Here is a 6,319-nt window from a genome sequence, read left to right as displayed (position 1 = left end):
GCAGACACCTGAACTGGCGCCCTCCTTCCCTAAGGGAAGGAATGAAGGAGGGAGTGAAAGAAGAAAGGAAGAAAGAGGTGCCATAGTGCAGGGCTCCGGAATAATTGCGACCACCTGGGGTCTTTAATGTGCCTTTGCGTTTCCCCTGAATGAAACACGGCCGCCACAGTCGGGTTCGAACTCGGGTACTTTTTGTGCAAACAATCGCACAAGTAGCGAATATTTTAAAAAATATTCGATTTGTATTCAATTTGCATTTTGACTATACTATTCATATTCGATTCAGTTCAGAAAAAATACTACTTGCACACCCCTAAGCCCAATGTGATATTAAAGCTTATTCTTGATCCGCCCCACCATGTCTGGGACACCACATTCTCTACTCCTGTATCCTCCTAGTTTCTGCCATTCTTCATTTTGTTTACCACTCTACTTCCCTTTAATTGCATCTACTACTGTTCAGGAGCTCAACTTGAATGCAGCTGTTTTTGTGGCTATCACCCTGCTTTTTTCTTTCAAACATATTCTTACAATACGTATCGTTAGCAACATGAATCAACTGAACCACTACCCATTGTGCAATAGCATTTGCTACATAGCAATACGTATCGTTAGCAACATGAATCAACTGAACCACTACCCATTGTGCAATAGCATTTGCTACATAGCTGATTCTTCATGAATATGGGTCACACAAGACAAGTCACCCATTGTGCAATAGCATTTGCTACATAGCTGATTCTTCATGAATATGGGTCACACAAGACAAGTCACAGGTGCAATAAGGGTGCATTTAGCATTTCATTAACCTTGCGATTAAGTGCACATGGGAACAGCAAAATTTTCTGCCCTCACTTCTGAACTCAATGAAAAAAAAATTACTTCACACTCTTATGGTGCAGAAAGACTTGTAGCTGCACAAACTGTAAATGATAACCATATTTGTAGTAGGCCAGTCATCAAATAAGAGAATTTACATCATCATATGCAGATATTGTAGCATTTCACATGAAACTTTCTCAGTGTAACTTCCATCACCAAAGCTGAACTGAATGTTATTCAGAAGTTAGTACGAAATGAAATGTTAAGGCGTAGCAATAACAACTACTATGACTGTAAAGTAGAAACCTGTCAGCAAACTTCATTTTACCAGGGAAGAACAAGCAGCAAATGCAACAACAAAATTATAAATGGTGCGGTTTAATGTCCTAAAGCCACACGCAGGCTATGAAGGATACTGTAGTGGAGGGCTCCATCAGAACGCCCAGGGTTCTTTTAACCCGTGATCAGTAGCAAAACACCAAAGCCACTGAGACAATGCTGTAATAAACCATTCAAGCACACTTCTTATGTAGCGCAAGACATCAAATAGAGAATACAACTGGAAATGGACAAAGCTTTACACTACATTTCCTTCCCAATGCATTAAAATAAATTTCCCATTTACATCACACCAACACAAAAAAATGTCAGAAAAAGAAATTTTCTAGACAAATTGTTGGCAGGAGTGGCAGAAAACAAAACAATCCTGCTGATGCCACATTAAAAGGTAATCGCACTGTAGTCTGTAGTAGAAGTATGCCAAAATAGAGAAACAAGACAAAGAAAACAATGTCTCACTCATTTTTTGAGCCTGATTCCACAGCCAATTTTCCCATTATAACAACACTAACATCAGAGGTGACACAGCAATATAATATTCTACACCAGCTTGAAACGTAATTTATGCAGAACAAGCATGTATGTCCATGAAACGTACACTAGCTTCTTGCAAGTGGGAAGAAAATATAGGTCACAACAATTTACCATTAAAAATTCCCTCTTCATTAGCGATTGGGCATAATGTAACACTTTACATAGCCTTTTGCCAATATATCCTGTTGGGTCCTATTCAAACTGCTGCTATCAAAATATCCTCTTGGATCCCTATAACACGAGCTCTTTAAATTGAGGCCTTCAAGCCAAACTCGCAGATCGAGCGGCCGTACCCATACAATGCATGATGGCCCACTGTTGAGAAGACAGTTGACGAGGTGCTACGCCAAGCCATCCTGAGGGGCAGCCATATAGTCACAATGCATCCCTTGTCACTGTTAAGAAAGCAGACAGTTCAGCAGGCTATGTGTACATTTTGGGTGCCTGAATTCTGTGCTAACCTTGGACAACGAGTCACGCCAAGTGTCAATGTAATTTTTACAACATTTTTGGTCAAATTTTTTAGGGGAATCCCCCAAGGTGGAGATTTGTAATAAGGGAGAAAGCTGTATGGCTTTCCTTTGTGGCCCTATAGCTGCGCTTGGGTGGATGTCAATGAGTAATTACTCCCTTATTACTAATCTTTGCAACAGGTGCTTGTAGCGAGTTCTTGAAGCTCGACATGGCTAGTATCATTGGCAGATCCTCACAGAAAAGGCACCCGAGGAAAAAATGGCATTATTCCCAAATGAACGATGTTTTCTAGTTGACCTTTATACACTTATCTTCAGACAGCTGTGGCAGTGCTACAAAGCTGACACTATGTAATGTTGAACACAACAGTGTCAACATTTTAATCGCAAAGTACACGAGAAAAGCATGCAAAGGTAATCAGAGTCCACAGACTAACATATGAGTTCAAAGAGGTATTCGTGCTGCACCACAAGTTGTGTATGACTCATAGAGCCCCGAAAGCATCTTGCCAATGCTGAATGCCAGTAGAGCACGCCACAGGCTCATGGAACAACCTTATGAATCTTGTATTCATGTGATTTTCGATTTTTTGTACACGCAAATGCCCTTGGGCAAAAGCGACACTTGAATGGTTTTTCACTCTTGTGTGTTAGTATGTGCCTATTTAGGCTCTGCTTCCAAGCAAAGGTCAGGGGACACATGTTGCACTGGTACGGCTTCTCGCCCGTGTGGACACGAAGATGTTTTGACAGATCACCACTTGCTGCGAAATTCCTCTTGCAATGGCTGCATTGGTACGGTCTTTCCTTTGTGTGCGTGTGAATGTGGTCTTTGAGGTGGTGGCGTCTGGAAAATCTCTTGCTGCAGTGGCTGCACAGAAAGGGGCGCTCTCCAGTGTGCGTCCTCTGGTGGTCCTTGAAGTTGCTGAATATGTTTGTGGCATAGTCGCACTGTGTACACGGGTACCGCTGCATTTCCGCTTGCGATTGTTGATGCGGTAGCTCCTGGTCCATGTTTTCACTGCGTCTTCGCAATGGAATAAAGCATACGTCTAAAAAAAAGGGGGGGGGGGGAGAGGAATGGCTATAGAAACGGGCCAGCTTTGAGGAAGGGTAATACATAGTTTGGATGCAATTGCTCACGCCTCGGTACTTCGTCTACACATAGTGCAAAAATTTAGAACGTCAAATTATTTAGAGAACTTGCTCTGTATTAAAGTAAAAAAAATACTGGTTTCACAGTAGTATGTACTACGTTACATAAACCAGCACGTCACAACCACGTTATCACTGCGAGAGATGGTTGAAATTGCGAATCAGTAAAAATTTTCTGAGCAAGTCTGACTTCCAACCGACCATGAAAGCCTTGATGCAAACTGTAGAAGTTCGAAAGAGCCCTAAATGCCTGCCACTGAGCGCCGAGTCGGTTCGTTGCGGCGAACGGAGCGCACGCATTAGCTCTGAGAACACAATGACCACAGTCGCCGAGCCATCCGCAGGGCAGGCATAGCTTCCCTAACTTACTATAAATGCTTGGCCTTAAACAATTAGCAACAAATTATCAATCATACCTCAAAGTAAAGGACAACCAAGTAAAGGACAAGGTATCCAAGTAAAGGACAACCGCGTCTTGGGACGAGTTAAATTTCTCGCGCTCGGCTGCCTCGATAGCCAAGATCATATAAGCACTGGACTAAAATTCCCTCCTGCTTTGAGATTTAACATAGTTTATTAGAACTCTTGTTCTTTTTTTGCAATTATTATGTAACGAGTGAAATTATAGTATATCGGAATGCTTAAATGATTTTAATAGTTTTTTATGACTTACTTTACGCAGTCCTCGTTAGTATAGTGGTTAGTATCCCCGCCTGTCACGCGGGAGACCGGGGTTCGATTCCCCGACGGGGAGCATAATTTTTTTTTCTACTCGCTAAGGGAATAAAAAACAGTCACACGAACGCGACTTGAACTTGATATATGCGCAAATACATTGTCTGCACAGGTCACCAAACCAACATAATCCACACGGAACAGAGCTAGCTCATTCAAAAGGCAAAGGTGTTGGTGGTTAACTGGAGAGTCAATGTTGCAATCGCGCAAAACGACGAGGGACAAAGAGAAGAATGCACAAGATAAAACGCGGAATTTCAACTGAGGTTTACTACAAGGAAAACCACATATATACAAGATTAGTAATCACACCTGATATACAGCAGACACCATCACGTGACACTGGCATGCGGGCGCGCGTGGCACAGGTTAGCATCAAGATATTTGAATTCCTTCTTGGATAAGGATACGGAGGTGGTGCTTATGCAACGGTCATTTTCTTTTCTAATGCTGTAGTCTTCAAAAATTTCCCCTGCTAAGTTGGGTCGGTAATTTTTTCAGGACAATTGTGTCTCGCAACCTGGGCGTGCAGTTACGGCAATGGTGATGTTTCGCCAGTTCACCGCCCCCCGCCAATGATTCAACGGCTGCGCGGTGCTCCAGAAGTCTAACATTCAGGCAACGTCCAGTTTGCCCTACGTAACATTTCCCACATGTGAGGGGTACTCGGTACACCACCCCTGTTTTGCAGGGAACGAACCTGTCTACATGCTTAGTGCGGCACCCGTTCTTTTTCCCATTTCCCTGCACCATATTGCACATGCCTGAAAGCTTCTTGGGCGCCGTGAAGACCACCGGGACCTCACATTTCATGGCCCCTTTTTTGAGGCGATGTGAAATCTGGTGGAAGTACGGCATAGCCACGGGTCTCCAGCGGTGCGGTTCTTCACTTAGGCAGTGCTTCGATGGGCATCGAGCTTCCTTGGCGAGGGCTTCTATCACCGAAGTGACCAGCTCACAAGGGAAACCCGCACTAGTCAGTCGTTGAAACTGAAATTGCACGCTGTTCTGCATTTCATGTGGGCAAGACTTGTAAAAGAGTGCCGCGCAGGCAGTTTTTTGCTATTCCCCCTTTTTATAAGCTTTGAATGAGCTGACTGGTGGTTTAAAATACCTTTTTTTGAGCGAGGCGGGTACCTCCAGCACACCTGGGTTCCACTAGTACTCGTAACAATACAGATGTCCAAAAACTGCAAGCATCCCTGCGACGGCAACTCATAGGTGAAGCTAAACCCAAAGTCACTCACTGAAGATTTGAAGAATCTGGTTCACTACTGTAATGGCCCCTTCTCGAGATACACATTTAGAGAAAATGGCATACTCGTCTACATATCTAAAAATCTTAAGACGAGTGGGCTGTGTCAAGGTTTGCAGCGAGGTTCACTGCAAACCTTGACACAGCCCACTCAGCTAAGATTTTTAGATATCTAGACGATTATGCCATTTTCTTGAAAAGCGTATCTCTAGAAGGGGCCATTATACAGTAGTGAACCAGATTCTTCAAATCTTTAGTGAGTGTGCCTTTGGGTTGAGCTTCACCTATGAGTTGCCATCACAGGGATGCTTGCAGTTTTTAGACATCTGTATTTTTACGAGTACTAGTGGAACCCAGGTGTGCTGGAGGTACCAGCCTCGCTCAAAAGAAGGTATTTTAAACCACCAGTCAGCTCATTCAAAGGTTATAAAAATGGGAATAGCCAAAAACTGCCTGCACGCCGCTCTTTATAAGTCTTGCCCGCATGAAATGCAGAACAGCGTGCAATTTCAGTTTCAACGACTGACTAGTGCGGGTTCCCCTTGTGAGCTGGTCACTTCGGTGATAGAAGCCCTTGCCAAGGAAGCTCGATGCCCACCGAAGCACTGCCTAAGTGAAGAACCGCACCGCTGGAGACCCGTGGCTATGCCGTACTTCCACCAGATTTCACATCGCCTCAAAAAAGTGGCCATGAAATATGAGGTCCCGGTGGTCTTCACGGCGCCCAAGAAGCTTTCAGGCATGTGCAATATGGCGCAGGGAAATAGAAAAAATAACGGGTGCCGCACTAAGCACGTAGACAGGTTCGTTCCCTGCAGAACAGGGGTGGTGTACCGAATACCCCTCACGTGTGGGAACTGTTACATAGGGCAAAGTGGACGTTGCCTGAATGTTAAGACTTCAGGAGCACCGCGCAGCCGTTGAATCATTGGCGGGGGGCGGTGAACTAGTGAAACATTGTCACCATTGCCGTAGCTGCACGCCCAGGTTCCGAGACACAATTGTC

The 6,319-nt window shown here is 44.2% G+C and overlaps 1 non-coding gene across 1 annotated transcript; it reads left to right on the top strand.

Annotated features, from left to right (window-relative positions):
• The first annotated feature begins 4,005 nt into the window (after window positions 1-4,005).
• On the top strand, window positions 4,006-4,077 carry TRNAD-GUC (transfer RNA aspartic acid (anticodon GUC)). Its single transcript has one exon. It is a non-coding gene; the product is annotated as a tRNA-Asp (tRNA).
• Window positions 4,078-6,319: the final 2,242 nt, after the last annotated feature.

This window comes from Amblyomma americanum, chromosome 10 (genome assembly GCF_052857255.1).
Source record: "Amblyomma americanum isolate KBUSLIRL-KWMA chromosome 10, ASM5285725v1, whole genome shotgun sequence".
NCBI lineage: Eukaryota > Metazoa > Arthropoda > Arachnida > Ixodida > Ixodidae > Amblyomma > Amblyomma americanum.
This window is presented reverse-complemented; position numbering and strand designations above follow the sequence as displayed.